At 44.4% G+C, this 22,893-nt stretch overlaps 1 protein-coding gene and 1 non-coding gene across 4 annotated transcripts in view; both read left to right on the forward strand.

Annotated features, from left to right (window-relative positions):
• The window catches only part of NEURL1 (neuralized E3 ubiquitin protein ligase 1), a 2,006,504-nt gene that overhangs the window by 595,128 nt on the left and 1,388,483 nt on the right, over positions 1-22,893 (forward strand). The gene's annotated exons all lie outside the window — the stretch shown is intronic.
• LOC138474894 (U1 spliceosomal RNA) lies at positions 4,305-4,468 on the forward strand. Its single transcript, XR_011269117.1, has one exon. It is a non-coding gene; the product is annotated as a U1 spliceosomal RNA (small nuclear RNA).

Below are 22,893 nucleotides of genomic sequence, written 5' to 3' on the forward strand. Positions count from 1 at the left end.
CTAATTTTTCTATGATCGTGAAACCAATAGTGGCATTGACAAGGAAAGATGTTACCTTACCTTTGCCATGGAACATGGAATGTCGAGAAGCATTTGACCTGCTCAAAGCTGCATTATGTTCGGCTCCGGTTTTGGGCACACCAAATTATGACAAGAGTTTTAAGTTATTTGTGCATAAAAATAACGGATGTGCTTTGGCTGTTTTGACTCAGGAACAAGGAGGGAGAAATAGACCATGCGGCTACTTCTCTTCCACGTTGGATCCTATTGCATGTGCTTTGCCGCGCTGCTTGCGAGCTGTCGCTGCGTCAATAAAACAAACCGATGTAATGGTTTTAGGTCACGCTTTAACCGTCATGGGACCTCACTCTGTGGACGTTCTTTTAAATAGAACACAGACGCAACACCTTACATCAGCCAGATTAACAAGGTATGAAATAGTTGTATTTGCACCACATATCCAAATTATGAGGTGTTGCGCTTTAAATCCGGCCGAGTCAGTGCCCCTCCAAATGAGAAAGTGGGTGAAAAACAATTCCCCCATGATTGTTTAATGGTTACTGAACAAGAGACAAAAGGAACAATTGACCTAACTGACACCCCACAGAAAGAGCCAGATGGAGAACTGTTTTGTGACGGTTCCTGTTTTAAATTACCAGATGGCACCTCAACTGCTGCTTATGCCATCACTACACTGAAAAGTATTGTAGAAAGCAAAAGAGTCCCATATAACTCAGCACAAACTGCAGAAATAATAGCGGTAACAAGAGCATGTGAAATTTCTGCAAACCTTAATGTAAACATATACACTGACAGTCAGTATGCCTTTGGGGTGGTACAGAATTTTGGTTGATTATGGGCTGAAAGGGGTTTCCTGACATCACACAGAACCAAAATCTAACATGGCACTTGGGTAGTGAGACTGTTGTCAGCACTTGCGCTTCCCAAGCGATTAGCAATAATGAAATGTGAAGCACATAAAAAGTAACATGTAACGTTGGAAAGGGAAATGCATTTTAGACAAAATTTCGAAACAAACTGCCACTGATTTACACACAAAAATGTATGTTGAAAAAGTAGAAGTACCCTGCATGATAGAAAATGGAATTTGCACAGTAAGAAAATGCAAGCAGAAGCTACTATAGATGAAATAAAAACTGGTTTGAGGGTCCAGCAGAATTAGATTCTGAAGGTTGCTGGCTGGACAAACACAATAACAGATGGATGTTGCCAAATGGCTATGTAATGGCAATGGGCACTATGGCCCACAGTCCAACACACATATGTGCTAGAAAAATGATTCAACATCTGGATTCTGTATGGCAGAATCCACACATTAGAAAAACTGCTGAAAGAATGGTTCAGAGTTGTATGACCTGTTTACAACATAACATTGGAAAGGGAACAGTGACGCTAGTAGGAAGTTTTGGCCCACTGTCTATGATATGATATGGAATTTGTAACGCGCCTATACACAAGTGTTTCAAGTCATCCATTTTGATTTCATAGAAATGGAGATATGCCAAAACTAGAAGTATGTTCTCGTGGGGGTCTGCGCATTTAGCAAATGGGTACAGGCCTATCCCCTGAAAGATTGTACAGCTATGTCCACAGCTAAAGTCATGCTAAAAGAATACATTTCCCGTTTCGGGCTACCCCGGGTCATATGGTCAGATAACGGCCCACACTTTATTGCAGCCGTGATTTTGCAAATTTGTGCAGGTGTCCAGATTGATAAAAACGATTCCATTCGCCCAGACACCCTATGAGTGCCGGTTTGGTGGAACGTCAGAATGGTATCATGAAAAACAAAATCAGTAAAGTAAGTGCGGGGAGCAATTTGAAATGGGCTGATGCATTAACACTAGCTTTGCTTTGCATGAGAACAACTGTACAGGCAAGGACTGGTCTCTCCCCTTACGAAATCATGATGGGGAGACCAGCTAATGTTTGGAATGCCCCTCGGCCGAAACGGTTGAGGGATATAGAGTACCCATTACTTATTGATTACTGTAGACAGTTGACTCAAAACTTGCGTTTGATTCATCAGCAGGTGCAGGAGGCTCTTCCTGTCAGATAGACCGGCCCAGGACATTGTCTGCAGCCTAGGGACTGGACGTTAATCAAGAATTTTGAAAGAAAATCTTCACTTGCACCACACTGTAAGGGGCCTTTCCAGGTGCTACTGACTACGCAGACTGCAGTCCGAGTGAATGGACGCAAGCACTGGATCCACGCAACACACACAAAAGGAGTTCCGTTTTCTTTGCCACATGAGAAAGAGCTTGATGATCCTGAAATCGAAAGAAAGACAGCTGCACTCAATCACAAAGATATCATCGCCAGTTCTCTGCCAGAGGTGCTTCCTAAGCACGTGAAAGGGCCTGGGGAGATTGCAACAAAGATCGAAAGGCCAAAGGGGCCTCAAGTTTGTCCGACTGCTGCCTCATCATCACGCAGTGCATCGCAAGCTGGCACTGATCTTGCATCTGGAAATGAGAGTGCATTGTTCATCGATCATACTGTACCTGGAGCTGTGAGCAATGTTCCCTGTAAGGTGCGCGCCTGTGCGGCCGCGCACCTTTTGATTGTGAGCCGCGCATAGTGCTTATTTTGCCGCACACTCCAATCATCATTTTGTATTTTTCTTTTTCCCAGCCTGTGGCCGGGAAGTCATGTGAGACTCCTGGGGTGAAATGATTTTTATTTTTTTCAGCCCGTGGTCGGGAAGTCAAGTCAGACACCTGGGGGCTGGGCCGCCTGGGGCTGGGCAGGGGAAGAGCCAGGAGGCACCGGCGGCACTGTCTGCAGACTGCACTCTGCAGTGACTGCACACAATTCATCATCATAGCAAGGTAACTAACACTAGATGTTGTTACCTTGCTTTGATGATTGCATCATGCATGCATAATAGTTTATGATGCATTCAGATGCATGTGCAGCAAGCAGCATCATTGAAAATGGTGGGCGGGCCACCGGCGCCCGTGCCGCCACTTCAGGGGGCCGGTGCCGTGTGGTGCTCGGCTCGCGCTCTGCTCGGGCCGGCAGCGGCCGAGTTGAACGGTTACTTTGATCTGTGGAGGGAGGCGGCTGAAGCAATTGCACACACTAAAGCAATTGTACACCTGCCGCCTCCCTCCGAGTCCTGACCCTGGGGGGGCAGCCTGCCTGCAGAGCTGAGCTGGGGCCCAGTGACATTGCACACTAATTGCTTCAACTTTGAAGGAAGTAACAACAAATGTGTTGTTGCACTTCTTTACAAAGTTGAAACAACTTCCACTTGTGCCTGGGGGACAGGGGGGGCCGCCGTGGAAGAACAAGCCAATGAAAATTTGTGCCGGCCCAGACTCTGAGCCGCCAGGTCCATCACAGCGTGACGCACGTGACTGACTATGCTATTGGGCCTCTGACCCACCCTGGCCCTGACCCTTGCTGGGCATGATTTATTGGGGTGCACCTGTGGACCTCAGTCACCAGTCACCACCAGACAACTTGGAGGCCGCCAGCCCAGTGCCCACACACAGGACAGCCACACTGAGGAGGACCACCAGGCGAGGCGATGACGACCCAGGCCACAGTCAGCAGCCAACAGCCAGCCTGCTACTGTGCTGCAAGGTAAGGAAGACTCTCGTCTCATCGTATAATGGGTTTGGCAAAAACCGCTATGGTGTGTTTCCCCATGAATGTCACCCGGCTGGCCCCCCAATATACGTCCCATGCTATCAGGTGCCCCGGTAGTTCTTGAAGCTGCCCTGCCCGGGCTCTGTTTTCGTGCCCAGGCCATCCAACCCTAAGAAGGCCCAGCCAGCTCCTGGGGATTGGAGGGGCTGAGACTGGCTATCGGCTGCCGCTGCCGCCAGCCCCGTCCGAGCACCGACACGATCGGGCCTTGCCCTCACGGCATTGCCGTGTCCTGATGGGGGGCACCCCACCTGAGATGCTCTTGTTAAACGGGGAGACCCGTCGGCTCAGGTGGGCCATGGACCCGCCTGGGGCCGACGGGCCAGTGGGCCCACTGCACCGGGCCTGCTCGCTATCCGACTGGGTCTGCTGGCTGGCGGCCAGGCCCGAATTTATGCAAATCTCAGGCCGAGCAGTGCCTGATGGGAGAAATGAACTGTGCTACAATGTGCCTCTTCTGCTGGGCTCTGCATGCCGGAGATTCCTCTTGCACGTGGGACAGGCAGCTCTGCAGACGCTCAGGGCTTCCGGGAGTGCTGGGGTTGGATCAGGGTCGGCCTTCTCACCCTCGCTTAGTGGGGCTTCCAGAACAGGCCCAGCCCCTGCCCTCTTGCTCGCAACTCCTACTTACCTGGCAGGGGAGCATCTGTGATCAGAAAGGCAGATCTCCCAGGGTGAGGCTTACCCATTGCACGTCGGATTTGCTGACCCCTGCGATGTCCCCAAATGCAGGATACTCGACTGCATTATTTCTGGTAGTGGGGGACTGCGTTCGCGCTTTCCCCTGATTTTTTTAAACATTTTTTTTATTGATTTGGTTGAATTTAATCAACCTATCAAAAAGACAAAATAGAAATACAGGATTTAACATGATTTAGCATACATCAAACATGTCACAATAAATAAAAAAAATAAAAAACTTATTTACATTATTTACATTAATTATGACATGAATAAAACAAAAGAAGAAATAGAAGAAAAATTCACATACAACATTTAATTAAATGCTCCTTTCTGTTAAGTATCTAATTTAAGACTGGTGAGAAAATTAACAGCTGCTATCTGGATTGCTAAGTTATTTGACCCCAACAGGACCGACCAGCATTCGACCTGTGTAATGTTTCCGAGGTATTGACAATGTCTTGCAAAGGCTATTTGTCTTTTGGAGGTAAGTGGGGCACATTCTGTAAATAGATGAACTAATGTCTCACCTCTAGGCGATTCTTGACAGAATCTACAAACATTTTGTTCTGGGCTTACCAATCTGCGTTTTGCCCTTACTTCCAAAGTTGCCCATAAATTGAAACGAAAACGCATTATTCCTGATCTATATTTTAGGGCTGGTGAACGTATCAGATACAATGGTAATGTTCTGAGTTTTTTTGGTGGGAAACATGCAATGACGTTGTCTCGATACATTATGCATAATTCGCATGTGTTGATCCAATCTGTTTGATAAATTTTAGATTTGGCTTTATCAGGATTCAACAACAACAGATCAATTGTAACTTCTGCTTTAGCCATTATCAAATACACACGATTTAGCCAATCTTTGATGTAACTAGATTTCTTTGCTTAGAAAATGTAACAAGAAAGTGTTTTAAGCAATACATTTGCGGTAGTCGACCGCAGGCATTTCCCAAAAAATGAACATAAACGCCAGTTGTAATGGGCTTCTAGAGAGGTTAGGCCAAGCTCATATCTCATCCATGAGGTAGGGACGCATTGCGGTAAATGAAGAATTGTGCGGCAATATTTTGCTTCCCACTGCTCGAACTTGAATGCAGAATCTGCGGGAAGAGTCTCCAAGCCATATAATAGCATGGGAATGACATTCTTGGTCCAATAATGCCATGCTGGGACGATGGAAAATTTGCCATATTTATACATGATGACACGGGCTTGTGAAATGGATGAAAGTAGCTTGGACTCAATCCTCTCTAGCTGCCCATGGGGTTTCAACTGACCCTCAAATATCATGCCTAGGTAGCAATAGCTTGGAATTACGCCGAGTGGGGTGCAGCCTATAGACCACACAAATGAGACTGGGCCTGAGCGCCTGGGCGAATATTGAATGATCTTAGTTTTAGACGTGTTGACAACTAGTTCATTAGATTGTACGTACTGATAGAACGTATTTAAAAGCCGTTGTAACCCCACCTGAGTTCTAGAGATAAGCACTAGATCGTCTGCGTACATAAGCGATTGAACTTCCTGGGTCAACAGTCTGGGAGAATCGGAGATGACCGTTGAAAGGGCAAATTTAACATTGTGGATGTAATAATTGAACACCGCTGAGGCTAAGGAGCAGCCCTGTTTTAGACCACGATAGGTCGATATGTTGTCTGTTAGAAGACCATCTAGTGTAATGCGTATTCGTATAGACGTGTCATGATGCAACAAGTGTATAATATCGTACAGGGACGCTGGGCAATCGTCTCTCAAGAGCTTTTTTAATAATAAAGGACGACTCACAGAGTCAAAGGCTGCATTTAGATCAATAAAAGCCAAGAACAACTGTTGTTTTGTCTCTTGGCACTGAGCTTTGATTGCATTCAAGGTCATGAGATTGATGTTGGTTCCCATTCCTGCCATGAAGCCAGTTTGGTTGGAATCCCTGAATTTATTATTTCCTGTCCAAGTATTGAAATCGGCTAGTACCAATTTGGTAAAGATTTTCCCTGGGGCATCTAGTAACCCAATCGGTCGATAGTTTGCAGGTTGTGACCGGTCGCCTTTTTTAAAGATTGGAATTATGATTGAGGACTTCCATGATGTAGGAATCAAACGGGTGCTTAATATGTCACTATAGATTGTAAATAAGATCTTAGACCAAATGTCTGGATGATTTTTAAACATATGGTTTGACAACCCGTCTGGTCCTTCTGCTTTTGAAGAACTCAATTTTTTGATTAGGTCAAAAATTTGCTCAACCGAGACTTTTAAATTCCAACTGGATGTTGACACTGGCAAATATTTAGTGTGGTTATAACAAGGGTCAGCATATAGTGTTGAAAAATGCTTGATCCACATATGTTCAGAGACCCCATTCAGTTGGGCCTCTGCTTGGTGATGGTATGAGTGACTATTCAGCAGCGACCACATGCCAGCCGAATTTTTATTACTCATAGCCCTACTCATGGCTTCACTATCTCGTTGGAATAACAAAGACTTGCGCCCACTGAGCCAGTTCTTATATTGGCATTTTGCAGATTTTAATGCCTGCCACTTGTCCGCACTAATTGAGAGTAAAATTTTTCTTTTAAGCATCCTAAATTCTGTCCTTCTTTTGGCAACTACCTGATCAAAGGTATGTGAATGTTTGATCGAGTCGGATTGCAGTATATTTATGGTCTGAGCAAATGAGCGTAGCAAATCTATGTATTCGATGTTATTACAATGGAGGGCCCTATTCGTTATGAGATGTTCAAACTGGTTCAGGGAGTTTGCAGTCCATTTGAGACGTGTGCGTGAGTTGTTTACTCCCACGTTGCCACAATAATAAGAATCTCTAGTTGGCATTGTATATTGGAACGTGCACTGTAAGGACAGGAGGCAATGATCGCTTTTAGGATGGTCAATAATCTCAAAGTGGTCTATTTGTTGGAAAAGCCTGGTGTCGACATAAATATAATCTATGATACTATTTGATTGCCCTCTATGCCAAGTGTAATGCGGGGGGACATCATTATGTACTGAGCCATTGACCATATGATAGTTGCGTTCGGACATAATCAACTCCCATTTTCGAGCACCTTGAGTTTTGGCACCCAACTTCCAACAGTTGAGGTTCAAATCACCAAGTATGATGGTATACATAATTGATTTGTCAAGTGAGATTAGATCAAGCATGTCATGTAGTCCTGCAAAAAAGGTTTCATCAGGCATGCTGAGCGGATTACGGTAAATATTTACTACAGCAAAGACTAGGACTTTATTACGGATTTTTACAAGCTGTATGTGCGCACCTACAGATGCCCAGACAGTGACTGTAAACCCTAATTTAATGTTCACAGCCACCAGTAAGCCTGATGCCGGTCTGCCTGCAGTCAATACTGCAGGAATCAAGGCTATTTCATAGCTGTCCCATATCGGAGCTTTGGTGAGCCATACCTCTTGTAAAGCGATGAGGTGGTATAACAAAGGCATTTCTTTAAAAGAGGAATGAAGATGTTTGTGCCCTCTTGTGTTCCAGCTGACAAATAACAATGTGTTTCTGATCTCTCCTTTTGGTGGTTAATGCCGAGAATTTTCAGATGTCCACGTTTCTCTGGATTCACCACGGGAGCCCTGATATATCTTGGGGATCATGACTGGAGTGTTCAAAGGCAAGCGAGCGAATTCTGGTTCCTCTGCCAGCAAAAACCCCATATTAAATAAGACCATTTTATTGCGCCATATTGATTGAAGCACTATGCCTGATGGAATCCAGAGTCTAACTATGGACAAGGTGTCCTCGGAGATAAATTCGTCCCAATCAATATCGCGTGAGGTGATATTACGTAATTCATCAATGTCACCAAAAATATTCAGGACACTTTGCCGATTAAGATCATACATTTGATTGCCACCCTCTCGACATTTGAGAATTAAAGTGTGGCATTGAGCTCGTCCGAATTGGGTTGCCCTGAAGACCAGCGCTTGTTGTTGTTACGCGGGGACCCTTTTATATTGGAGGGCCAACTTGGTCTGAGATTTCTTGCCACCTCGGGAGGTGCATTAATAGGGGTTTGATTCACATTAACTGGGTATGCTAGTGATCTTATAGAATCGCCCTGGGCTTGCGTAAACACCGATACCACCTTGGCGGAAAGATAGTCATCAACTTTCTTTTTTTAAGTTCATCTGTCAAAGATTGGATGCTATTGGCATTGATAGTATGTGTGTCACTGGGCATAGGCGCAAACGTGACCATCTTGGGGTGACTTACAAAATCACAGGGAACTTGAGCAGGGGCGGGAAGTTGCTGAGGACATAACTTCACAGGGAGCGAACCAGCACTGCTTTTAATTGATGATTTGAGTGATTTCTGTGTTTGCACTGAACGTGGGGGGAGAAGATTTTGAACAGTGGTACTTTTGTCTGAAATTAGAAATGGTGTAGGTGTTTTCTGAAACTCACTTAAAGCTTGTACCAGTTGTGTTAAAGGGGACCGGGGCACAGACGGGGGATCCTGGGTCAAGCCAAAATTGGGAGAAACTAGAGGAGTACCTGCCGCATCAGGCCCTGCAGGATGTGTAGGAGCAACAGTTTCCATATCACCCAACTCACAGTTAGCTATAGTTGTTTTCTTTTTACTAAGGGCTTTAAAAAAGGCAGACAAGGTGCTCTTTGGATGCTTAATTCCAATCATGTTTTTCGTTTTTTTTATTGGAATAAAGGTTTGTTTTTTATTATTTTTCTTTTTTGGTTTCTCAACTGTTGGACGTGTTAAATCGCTCAGTCCTTGTGTGTCCATCGAAACACCGCTGGATGGTACAATTATACCCTCTAAAGCCCCAGTTTTCATTTTTGGAATCAGGATTGGAATGGAATCATGATTCTCAGGCACCGGGTCTCGGCCAATAATGCCTTGAATTAAGGGCAAGGGACAGGGTATCAGTGGGCGTGAAGGTGCTTCTTTCACTGGATCAGTGGAGGTTGGTAAAATGGGTGAAGTAACATCACGAAGAATCGACGGGCTGGGCAACATAACCACTGACTGGTCTAACTTGTCTTTGTGGACCTCAGTTTTGGTGAGCTGTTGCATCGAGAGCCACTGCATCAGATCTTCGAATTGGGTTGATTGGCGAGCCACTTTGGTATCCAGGGATTCGAAGAGTTTACACAGACTATACACTGCTGTGTTAATGGCTATTAATGTGGGTTGAATCATTGATATGGTTTGAGCAGCATTGTTGAGCAGCTGTGGTTGGAGAGGGCGCGGTGTTGGTAGAGCAAACTAGTTGAGAATAGAAAGAGCAATGTCTGAGGGCGGAACAGTAGAGTCATCAGGGACACTGCTGATACGTTGCGCCTCGCTGTTCGTGTGAATAAACTCAGATGAACTTTCATGAATGGATATGACTTGAGGATCAGACAATAAGAGTGGGAAAGCAATGGGAGAAATAGACATATTCGCATCGTATACTTTATGACAGGACTTGATAGATTCAATCATAGTTCGATCAGAAATTGGGCAAGGATTAGAGCACCTCAATGGTGTACGCTGCGAGGAACTGATTTTGCCAACTGTGAGAGGAGAAGGAGTAGAAGTCATACTTGAAGGGACAACGACAGAAGACTCTAAAGATGTGATACTTATACCACCATGTATCTCTTCAAATGGAAAACGGGTTTGTTTAGGCAGGCTTGCAGGGGTGACAGACATAGCAGTAAAAAATGTTTGGGGTGCCACTATAGAATCCGCTGTCTTTGGTGATGAAGATTGGGTCTGTGACATCAACACCAGTGGAGCAATAGTTGACATGTTTGTGGTAAGCTTGTATGCTGTGTATGGAAGCATGGTGAAGAAAGATACACTTAAGGTGAGCTAAGGTGAGCAAGGGCCCCACCGAGCAACAGCTATACTTGAATATGTCACACCGCTCAACGCGAGAGCAAAAGTCAAAGTGCAATCAGCACTGAGCAATAGACAATTTTCAATGACTACCTTCGCATTTGATACTGTTGAAACCACAAACAATAAAAACCCAATTCACTTACTAATAGAATCAGAAAAGAATAATAACTGGCCCAGCACCGCGCTGCGCACACCGCGAACAGCAAACAGTACTTGAAGTACTTGCACCGGTGCGCAGCGCGGGTGCGCAGGCTCAGAGGCAGATGAAGGAAATGGAAAGGCGTGGTCACAAAAAGGGGAGGAGTTGGTCAGTGTAGTGTAGTCCTAGTAAGTAAAAGAAAAAAAAGGTATAAACACGAAAAACACGAAAGGTACAAAAAAAAAAAATACACTTTTTTTTTTTTTAGATATGTTACGAGATTCAATGCAAGGACACTGTGCACAAAACGTGCTAGCGTGCTAGCGTGCTAGTGTGCTAGTGCGCACAATGCCTAGGTTCAACAGCACAAAGTGTGCGTAAGTTCACAAGCACAAACGTGCAAGTAGTCCCTCCAGATAGCAATAATAAAGTACAAAGCTCTGCCGCCACAATCACCTTTCTTCTTTTCTAAGGCAGACACTAGAGAGTGTAACTCTCAAAGACGTCCTCCGGGCCGTTGTGGAGCCGAATCCAATGCAGGTCTCAGCAGTGAGTAATACCCCTGATTTATTGGTGAAAGAAAGAAAAAGTTTAGTGTGCAAGTCAGGGTGTTTGCACACAGAGCCCCTGGTCGTGCAGCAGAGTTTATTTTGCTGCAGTCAAGAGGGCCAGCCCTGGGCAGCTCAGGGGTCCACAGGCCTGATGGATTGGTGAAATAAAAAAATTAAAAAGTCATGTGTGTGAGTAGGTTGGTTGCGCACAGAGCCCCTGAATGTTGCTGCAGTCAAGAGGGCCATCATTCACAGGAGGGGTGAAGTGCACAGGCGCCTAACCCCAGACTTGTGCGGATGTCCCAAAACAACCCCCTGAGGTGGCGCATAGGATTGGCCTGCTGGTGGCGGGCAGACTTGCAACTAGTGCAACCTAGCGTCCATTACAGGGTTTATTTATTGTGAGTGTGACATTTGTAAAGCGCACTAAGCCCAGATTAACTTAACTGGTCTGCTGTTAAATCTCAGTTACCAGTTTAATGATATCCAGTCCATTAATTGCTCATTTTACTATAGCCGATATGATAACTCAGTGGCCAGTGGGTTGATCGCTCGCTGCTGTAATGTGTGTGTGATCTGCAGGTCCGAATCCCAGTATGGCCATCTCAGCCTTTCATCCTTCTGAGGTCGATAAATGATTACCAACACAGGTTGGGTGATATTGTATGCATATTTGTTCTATAAAAAAGAGCTTAAGCCTAAGTGCTATACAATAACATATTATCATTTGGCCTTGGACGTCTGCTTGCATTCACAGTTATTTGACAATATGGATCTGGACCTGCTGTTATTGCATATAGCGATCTACAAGGAGGCTGGGGTGCACCTAAGTCAAAATGTTGGGGGGAGGAGGTCTAACCTTTTAAATGTGGGAGAGGTCAGGTGCCAACCTCATAGATTGTGGGGTCAGAGAGCAAACTTACTTGGGGACCGGGGTCCTCTAACTTCTTCACACATTCTAATGAGAGAGACTATTCTAGTGCAGCTTCAATGTTACTGGCAGTTAACTCTCTCCTACCCATCTGAAACCACACAGTAAAGGAGTGCTGTGTGAGAATGAGCTGTCTCCTGCCCCTCAGTACCCTTCTAATCACTCCCAGTCCCTGCCCTGACATGCAAATACTAACCCCATCAATTGCCTAAAAACAAATGCATACGAATGTGGTTGCTAAGTTAACAATGAAACCCTTTACATTAGTACTTGCAGAGCCTTTGTTAACTGTGCAGCTGCGGCGAGCACCGTTTTTTGTCTGTGCCCTGCCTGCCGAAGGGTCTGTAGTGTATGTCAGGCAGGTAATGTCATCAACATAACCCAACATTTCGGGGGGTGAGGGAGGGCTGAATCTCAACCTGCCCACTTGTACAATGCGCCACCTAGCTACAGCCCATGATGTCATCCCCAAAGTGGCAGCAGCGATAGAAATGATTTGTATAAAAGAAGAATTATTTTAAGTTGTCCTTGGAGAAATGCCAGAAGATATACTGACATTTCATACTGGCTGGGCATGGCAGGGCAGGATGTTTAACGACTGTGGATAAGGGCACAATTTGAGATGAGCTTAAGTCTTGGGAGGAGAATAGAGCATCCAAATGTCCCTTGAAGAAGAGCTTGTTGTGCCACAAATTCGCATTCCTCGCTTGCACACTGTGGAATCTGATCACTAAGCATTGCTCACTGGTGGGGCGCCGCGCTGCCGCGCCACCGCCGACCACCCCCGGTCTGGCAGCGCATCACTCAGTTGCGCACATGACTGAAAAACAGCCCGCACACAACTATTCTTTAGCGCACACAGCCCAAAAAATTTAGAGGGAACATTGGCTCTGAGGTACAATCTACGTTCACAAAATCGGAAGTGATCAGCTTTTGTTTTGCCTTTGTTCCCAGCATGGATGAAGTGGGAACGGAAGCCTAGGGAAAAGGAGCGTATGAGCTGTATCAAGCTGCATCCATTGAAAGCTCTGACACGCGGTTTCTCGGTGCTACCATTGAAAAGTGAAGGACCATTGCAACCTAGCACGGACATGCGGGGGCATATGGTACTGACACTATCAAATTGATACTTGCTCCTGCCTTTTTGGAGCTCTTTGCAAATTCACATCAGCTTGCTGTCATCTGTTAAGCAGGCTAGCCTGAACTGGCCTGAATGCTTTGCTGCTAATGTGTGTTGCTGTGGAGAACTTTCCTCAACAGACATTGGAAAACTTTTCCTTAGATAAACATTACAGACAATGTCTATATTCACTCCTGCTCTCTCCTGCACCACTGCTGTTGATGATATAGAAATAGAGACTAAACCTGTTCCTAGAAAGACTTGGTTCGGAAAGGATATGCTAATGATTATGATACCGCTTTGCATTTTGATTACACTGATCCCAATATTTTGGTATCTAGAAATGTACATCCTTTGAACTCTTTTGACTGCTAACAATGCTCCTACTACGAGCAGCCCAGTGCATGTGCTCTCTTATACTCTCCCCTCACAAGAAGTGAAACATAGAAAAGGGTATGACAATAATACATTGCTACTGATTATGAATATGCCCCATGCTATATTGAATAGGTCTGTTCCCATTTACCCCTTCATGGGGAAAGAGGAATGGGTTGGTATGTACATCCGTTGCCACTTAATACCGCCTGTTACGCATCATTAAGAGCACTATTCTTTGGAAAATTGAATGATAGTGTCACTGGTCAGTTCGATGGAACAAACATAAATGAATTTGAAAGATTGGTATTGGAACTGTTGGGTTGTTCCGTATTTACAAGCGGAAGTAGAATAAACCCGGTAACAACAAGTCCAGTATATAGGCTCTCTAGGCCTTACAAGTTCCTAATCACTTTTAAAATGGCTCCGGTAGGAAATAACGATGCTGTGCCTCCCTCTTATACTATTAATCATAGTCCACGTTCTGTCCCATTTTGCTTACGGAAAAAGGGTTCCCACCCAGTGGGAACATTCACTAGATACATGAATATTGCTGTGCTTGAGCAAGAAGAGAAATCATTATATATAGGAGGTTCTGTCTATTTTATATGTGGAGATCAGGCCTACCCATGGTTACCGAGAACTTGGGAAGGGACCTGTTATTTAGGTATACTTCTGCCTGGTGTATTTCTTTCCAAAACTTCAGAGATAGCAAAACTATCTAGATCTCTGCCACGTCGAGATGATACCGCAGGGCAAATCGTAGGGGATATAGCGAGATCATTTATACCATTTTGGGGACAAGCAATACATTCGTGGAATATAAGGAAACTGTCCAGGGTGTTAGAAAAAACAATAAACGGAACTACAGATATACTCTATAATACGACATTGGAACAAGAAGCAATCAGATTAATTGCACTTCAAAATAGAATGGTCCTTGATAAAACTTTTGGCTGATCGTGGAGGGGTATGCAAATTGGTGGCGTCAGCATGCTGTGTATTCGTAAGTGACTCCTCCCCCATGATATTTGAAGCAATAAAAAAATTGCATGTCCTAAGTTCTGAAATTCATGTTCCCACAGGTGATTGGAATCTGAATGTAAGTTCATGGTTTTGGGAACTGCTGCGATCATGGGGATGGAAACTAATTGCAATTTTGGTTATGATATTTGGAATCCTCATGTTCTGCTGTTGTTGCATACAATGCCTGCCAGTCCTTTGCTCCCAAATTACAAATGAGTGTTCACATGCGATCAAAACGAAACCTCCTCACATGCTAAGTGAAGGTGCACAACACGAAAATGAAATAATTAAAGAATTTATGGCAATTAATATTTCTGATGACGATTACAGCAGTATGGGTAGTTCGGAATTGGACACGTGGTCCGATGAAGACGCAATGTATGGATGATGCTCTTGGCTTATGGCCAAAAGAAGGGTTTGTTAGACCAGAAACAACCCTATAGTATGTTGGCCAGAAACCAATCGCATCATGTGACAATCATCGCAATCCTAGAATCGTCAATGTAACCAGAGGGCATCCATTTTGTGAAATGCCGGCCATTTGCTTTTTTCCTTTTTGTCAAAGCGCTTTGCAAATGTATTCTATGCTTCGAACTCACACACGGTGCGAGGCCACGGCCTGAATGCTGAAATACTAACACAGACAGGAATGTCAAACTGTGCAGAAATACATTGTTTTTCTCTCTCACTAAGTCCTTGAAGTAGAGCAGAAGCTGCATCTAATCAGTAGTCCAGGTGCCGGCTTGTCTTGCAACCGCTGTAGTAAAGGCAGTTAAATCATGAATTATATTCTCCTAGCGGTGCTCCTTTACGGAGAGTGGTATTTTCTGCTTCAGAACTGTCTGACCCTTAGCTCGTGAACCGGGACACACAGATAACGTAGTAAGAACATGATATCTTTGCTGAGCTAAGATCTCCATGTTCCCCATAACAGAAAGCTGTCTCTGCTGCCTTTGCTAGAATAACTATGTTTAGACTGAATGAAGACTGGTCACAACTTGTCATAATTGTCAATCACTGAACCCTAGCCTGTACGACATGTTTGTGGGCGGATTGAATTGCCTTCGTAAAGATTATATCTAATGTATATATATTGCGGCTTGAGCGTTGCTCGCTCTCTCGCATCACACGAGGTCTGGGAACACACGTCGTGAGGCGTTGAGACCCAGTCGGCCGACTGAGAATACTTTGAAATAAACCAGACTTGTTTGGAAAACGAATCTCGTGTCTGACGTGTCACTTGGGTATATGGTTATTGTGCCTTAGTTTCCATATGCGGTCTTTATGGCCTAGGAGCCCTCTTAACTGATCCCTCCTTCAAAGACAGATACCCTTCTACCATGTCCTTAAGGGCTTGCTTGCCACATGGCTGTTTAATCAAGCTAGTATTCATTCTCCATCTCTTTGTATGTGGCCTGACCAGTGCTGTGTCTAAAACTAGGCTAATTACCTCATAGTCTGACACCCCTCGCGGCAGAATTTCACTTTGTATTATATTATGGGCAGCTGTGGCTGACAACACAAAATAATCAATGCAGGACCTCGTGACGTGCACACACGACGTGAACATGAAGTCCCTGCCTGCGGGGTTGAGCAGCCTCCAGGGGTCACAGAGCCTGCAGTCTGTCAGTAACTGCTGCAGGTACTCTCTATCTTTTGCATTCCTGTCTCTAGGATTAGCAGATTTGTCCAAAAAAGGATCCCCTGGTAAATTCCATCTAAAAAGAAGAATTGTTTGTCTGCCGTGGGGGCATAGGTCAAGCCAATGACTAGTATCATTACCCATGTGTGCCTTTATTGCGACAATCCTCCCCCCCCATCATCTTCCCAGATTTTCATGGTCCTCACTTGGATTGCTTTATGGATGAGGATTGCCACCCCACATTTCCTGCCTTTTTTCTAGGCTGCTATCTTAAACCTTCCCAACCCACTCCCTGCGATGTTTGGCCGCTTGCAGTTTGCTAAACTGCGTCTCCTGCAGTAGCGCAATGTCTGCCTTTTTGGTGGCTAAATACTGGAGAACTTTCTTCCTTTTAATATAATGCCGAAGGCCATTAACATTCAATGATGGTACTCAGAGGCCTTTACCCATAGTCATTGACAACCTTACTTTCAGATCCTGGTACTAATTGACGTTAGGGGTGTCACAGTATTGATATTTTGACGGTATGATAACCTGCTTATAAAATGATGGTGTACTGTGGTTATCACGGTATAGCACACATGTGTTAAACCATTGACAAATATTTTGCTAGGAGAAGTCATGATTTTTATTTGCTCTCAAATGTGTGTCAGTAAAGTACTAAAGTAAAGTACTTCTTTTGAAAGCGCTGTTTGTAAGGGCTGTCTGCGGCTGGAGATGCTGTCCTTTCTGCTCCTGCCATGTTCGTTTGCCTGTTTACCTGCTGCCTGCTGCTCAACAACGCCGGCGACCCGTGAACAAATTAGACTTTTGGGGATTTTCTTCTAAGTCCTGGTGCCTCCCCCCACATTGCCCAGAATGTATTTATACAAAAAAACTTGCGCTTCATGTGCGCGCACTTCTTGTGAAAGCACTGTTTGTAAGGGCTGTCTGCGGCTGTCTAGAGGTGGCTGGGGGCGGCTGGGGAGACTCTCAGCTAAACGGTTACTGAAGCTGAGAGGAAACAAAACATTCTTGGTTTAAGTAAGTCAACATTGAATTGCGATTATAGTTGTATTTGATTGAAATTGTTAATACATTGTGGCTAGATATGTACTGATTAGCGGTGGTGAATAAGCATGCACATAATCCATACATAATCATCCCGCGACATCTCGGGTACCGCAATTCACACGTGTTTAATTCGATATTACTAGTGGTGCGACGTCCATTAACATCGTTGATTTTATAGTAATCAACAACATAAGACTGTGGCACTCTTTTTGAGCAAATGTTTATCACGCCATATACTCTAAAAACAAATAATCCAAACAGTACTTCCCACACTAAGACCACTCACTGCCCCAGTCCGCATTCAGTGAGGCATATTTTGAAAAAAGCCATCACATTGACCCCGGTAAACACAAAAAAAGAGGGGGTGGCAGATATTAGAGTGTTCTCTGTTACACAGAGCCTATGCGAACTCGGTTTGCAATCTGCTCCTTCTTTGACAACAAAAACAATAGACCACAGTGATGTAGAGCCGGTAAAAGACTGCAGCAAATAAGTAATGGTAATCGACTCTACGATCGAAGAAGGACTTGATGATTTGCTGGCGACAAATCCAAGCGAATGCTATGAGTACAGTGCTGCGCAGAGACTAAGAAGCAAAATGGGCATAACAAGCTCTGTGATACCCACAAGGACGAGGGAGGTCGAGGATAAACAACCTGAAAGAAATAGATCCATCAGTTCATCAGATCACATTTCCATACCGTATGGTTATGTGAACTTTTCAACGCCACAGACCCTCAGCCCTCCTACTCCCACAGACTCGGTGCACCCCCCTATTCTTGAGATCTCATTGCAAGCAAGTTAGAATCTGGGAACATTCAGAGCCTTTCACACTCACTATCCATTTTCCATCAGGATGCCGGTGACCTATCAAATGTGTCAGTATCCTTCGTTGCTCCAACTTCAAGGGGTCCACCTACGGCACCAAAATATAAAGATGATAACAAACAACCACCCTTGCTTGAAATAACCCTGACAGCAATAAACATGGCTTTAACCATTTTGGGGCGTTTGTTTGAAACCTTGGACCATAAATTGACACAGCAAGTGATATAAATCAAACAAATCACAGATTGGATCTCTAAATATGAACACACAAAGTCTGATAAGTTAATGGCACTAAAGGGACGCACCAAAATTGGTATGTCTAATCAACATATTGCCACGCAGACTTCGATAAACAAGAGTGCGTCAACCTCTGTCCTCCCTTCCTTTGACGCCGTGATCCGTCCGATAACAGAGGATAATTTACATATAGCTGTGAATGAAGGAGATAAGGTTACAGTCAAAGAAAGTTCGGCTCAAATGATTCTGGCTAGTACACAAACATATGACATTTTTCAAACAGACCAGCCTCAGAATTGGAAGGGCAAGATTGGTAAAGGAACGATGGCAAAGAATACACAAACCAAGAAACCCAAAAACATGAAAATCATAGGTTCCATCTCCAAATCGACATCAAAACAATTTATCAGATCGATTACGGAAGCCCAAAAACAATTACAAAATGCCAGCCTTGCTGTTGTAAAGATATGCAAAAATATACAGAAAGAAACAAAGGCGGTGGAGCACATTGGAGGCAGCCTTCCAGCAGCATATTCTCCATTAGATGATCTAAACACATAGATGACAAAACTAAAGAAAGAAAAACCAAGTATAGTTACTTTCAACCAGATTCAACAAATACAAAAGAAAAACAAGAAATCGGATACTGATTTAACAGCAGAGTCGTTATACTTGGATTACGTAGCAAGGAGATTAGAGAGGCTGTTGAAGCATACTTAGCCTCCGACAGAACACACCTCCCGCACCAAGCATCAAAGAGCACCCAGGGAAACGCTACTAGGAGCAAAGGTGCTGCCACAGCAAAAGAATGAGTGTGCACTCACCAGGCAGTAGCCACTCACCCAAGAAGTCACTTTTGTCAGACAAACGAATGACCATGCAAGGCCATGGAATCAATACAGCAACACAACAAGGCACAAGACCATGTGGTGCCTACTACAACCAATGTCAGCAGGCGAACCCAAGACAATAATAAAACTAAATCTATACAGCATACATTGATCATGAAATGCCGGCCGGCACCACGCAAACAGTTTACCTTGTGTCGGACAAACATATTGAGCATCTTCGAAGACACTCCAACATTAGATGACATAACTTCGATCGACATTGATCAAGTAGAATTTATAAACCTATATCATCCAACGACAGTCAAACTGTGGATTCCTTCAGGCATGGTATTAAATGCGATCTGGTTGGGAAAAGTGGACTTGTTTAGGCTGGGATTTATCATATCACAGGACCTCATAAGTAACGACAATGCTAATATCTCGCACCACAAAGTAGAAACGTGTGTGTGTGCCTGCCAAAACTTAGCGCCTCAGAACCTTAAAAACACACAGCAAACATAACCACGCATTACTGAGGAGTCGAAACTTTAAAGAGAGCCTGGAAATATAAAAACAATCTCCTTGGCTAGATGGAATATTCTGGGGCATGCCAATCTTATGACCTTGTCTGAAAATTGAATAAATGATTTTGATATTCTCGCCTTCCAAGAAACTTGGCTGTTTAATATCCCCATCTGAAACGATCATAGTATTGCTTTTCTTCCAGCAAAAGGTCGTCCATCCTCCGGGCTCTTTGTTGCAGTGAAGACGAGCGCAGGATTTACCTTACAATCATGGGCAACCCCAAACAACTTCATGCAGCTGGTCAAGATTGTTCATCAGGAGTGTGTGATAGCAATGATTAATCTCTACAGAAACCCTGTAGGTATTCCAGACAAACAATTCTTTCGAGACTTGGAAAACATGTTAGATTTTATCTCAGCTGACCGACAGGTCACTAATATCATCTTCTGGGGCCTCAATACGTCCAACTCTCTCTTCCTAAATATCTTACTTCTCGAGCTCTTCGCTCATCCGCCTCCAACTCTCTCAGGGTAAGTCGCTTCTCCAAGCAACGAGTTGGTGGTAGATCTCTTTCTTCGGCTGGGGCCTCCCTCTGGAACAGCCTCCCTGAAACTTGAGGAGAATCATCTCCGGTTCCGAAGCACCTCAAAACCTCTCTTTGCTTCTGCTTTTTCTCCTCTTCTCCCCTGCTGACCTCCGGCCTGAAAGTGAAACTGCACTGGTTACCTGGCCACCCTCTGATCTCGGGCCCAGGTCGCTCCACCGCCAGTCACACACACCTGCACTGCCTTCCTGGCAACCCCTGCACTTGGGGACTGTTTGTCTGTATCCCTAGAGTCCCACTACCAGCACTTGACACCTGATATCTGCACTTACCCTTGCACTTGCCACCTGCTGGCCGTACTTTTTACTTATTGTTATTTATTCTATTATCCCATGTACTGCACTGTCTCCTCCCCCTCCCCACCACCCACACACTTTCCCCCTTCCCATGCACTTGCGGGATCTGAATGACACCTGGCCTAGTAGGATCGTTGTCTGTCTCCCCTTTGTTCCTCCTCCCTTGCCTCGTCACGCCTGGAAAGACTTGTGTATAGGCACGTTATAAATGCCATATCATATCTTAGCCGGAGACCTGAACTTACGTTGTCTTGACAAAACAATAACCAACCATACATCAGTTTGCATATGGTCTACGTTGATGAATGAAAGGGGCCTCATAATGGCAAATGGGTCCTTACCAGGGGATCTGCCTCCACGAGCTACATAGAACAGACGACTGTCGAAAAGCACAATTGACTATCTTTTTATAGATAGCCAGTGGTACAACCAAGTAGACAGATTCGAAGTGATTGATCAAAAGCACAGCGATCACAATTTGTTAATGTTGCGCTGGCAGTGGCACTGCGATAAACCAGAAGAGGCAAGAGAACATTTCACTCATCAAATCCATATCACTAGTACAGGTACATGATTCAAATGGAATGAATCAAAACTACTACAATTGAACGATATCCATTCAAAGAATGCATCTCTTTATGGAAACACTTTTTACACACTGGCACTTATTCCTTTCAAGTCGAATAACACAGCCTCTACTGATAATTTGACACAGAAGGCCCACTGTTTTGACCTGGAACAAAAAGACAAGAAAGCTGATCTTCGACGGAAAAAAAGACCATTAAACTCCTACCCGAAGCTGAAAGGTCGGGGGCGCTAAGGGCGGCCACATGCCAATACAGAAATTGGACTGGTGTTCGGCAAGCATCCAAATATCAACGAGACAGACTGCAGGCCTTTACAACTTACAGCACAGCGCTCATTTGGTCTATGCTCAATCAGGCAATAGGCAATACCCAGATCCATGGCCAAATCAACGGAGTATCTGAACAGCAGTGGGTATAGCATTTTCATGCCTTATGACATCTCAACACAGAATCCTATACGAAACATACAAACATCCTGGTCGCCTTGGCGTCTCTGTATCTCAGTAGAAGACAATGAGAATTTCATTAAGAAGTCAAGTGGTTCGTGGGCGCCAGGGCCAGACGGCCTAAGTAATTTTATGCTAAAGGCACATTCACAAAATTGGTCCATAATCATGCATAACATATTCTCTAACATCATTCAGAAGAGGAGTATACCTGCCTCTTGGTGCTAGGCGGTGATAATCCCAATTTATAAAAAAGGGGATCGGTCTGTACCTGGAAACTACAGACCGATCTCATTGCTTTATGTGGCAGGAAAGATCTTTATACGGTTTGTGTTACGAGATTTCAATTCGTGGACCACTCAGTGTTGTAAGCGTGATCCCCCTCAAACCGGCTTTGTGGCCGGTATGGGGACATCCATAAACCTATCAACACTGTATGCTATTAAGCACTACTCTCATGTGTCGAATCAGCCTCTGTACCTTGCGTACATTGATTTTCACGCGGCATTCGACTCTATCTCTCGTCAACTCCTATTACTAAAATTACAGAAAGCACATTGCCCGACCACCATTATGAATATTATCAACGAATTACACACAGGAACCCTGATTCAAGTGAGATGGAATGCAGATGGCATGCTTTCCAGGTTGTTGCAAACTGCAAGGGGGTTGAGGCAGGGGTGTATACTTGCCTCAGCCCTCTTTTACTTCTTCCTGTCGGATATGCCTGAGACCTTGGAAGGTGTAATTACTGATCCTCCAAGGCTGGGACAAGAGAAAGTGTCTGGTCTTTTATGCCGATGACTTGGTGTTAATCTCAAAAACCTGTGTTGGTCTACAAAACCTTTTGCAGGCTCTATCTTCTTATATAACTATCAATCAGCTTACAATTAATATTGAAAAAAAAACAAAATTATGATTTGCAATGCTCCAAAAAGAAAACGAAACAGACTGAAATGGACATTGCAAGATTCCGAGATAGAGATATGATATGATATGATAGTTTATTTATATAGCGCCTATATACAATGTGTTTCAAAGCGCTTCAAGGCAAGGGAGGGAACAAGGAAAAATACAATGACATTCTTACAGGCCATGAACAGATGTGAAATTAAATATCGTACTCGGCCTGACGACATTTCAGATAGTGCAAGAGCTAAGACATAGAAAATTAAGGGAGGTGCAGAGTGGGAAGAAAATGGAAGCAGACAGGCGACTACCATACTAGACCTTACGACATTTCTGGTAGAGCCGGAGAAAAACAAAAGGTGAGGGAGAGGGGTGCAGAAAGGGAGGGAAGGAACAAAACAAGCGACTATTGTACCAGACCTGACAACGTTTCAGATAGTGCTGGATGGAGGGGGGGAACAGTAAGGGGATGGGGGAACGACAGACGAGGTTGCCATCATACTAGGTCCAGGGACAATTCTGATAGAGTAAGTGCATAGAAGAAAGTAAGG

The sequence above is a fragment of the Ambystoma mexicanum genome, chromosome 8, assembly GCF_040938575.1.
Source record: "Ambystoma mexicanum isolate Mex_15411 chromosome 8, UKY_AmexF1_1, whole genome shotgun sequence".
In the NCBI taxonomy this organism is placed as follows: domain Eukaryota; kingdom Metazoa; phylum Chordata; class Amphibia; order Caudata; family Ambystomatidae; genus Ambystoma; species Ambystoma mexicanum.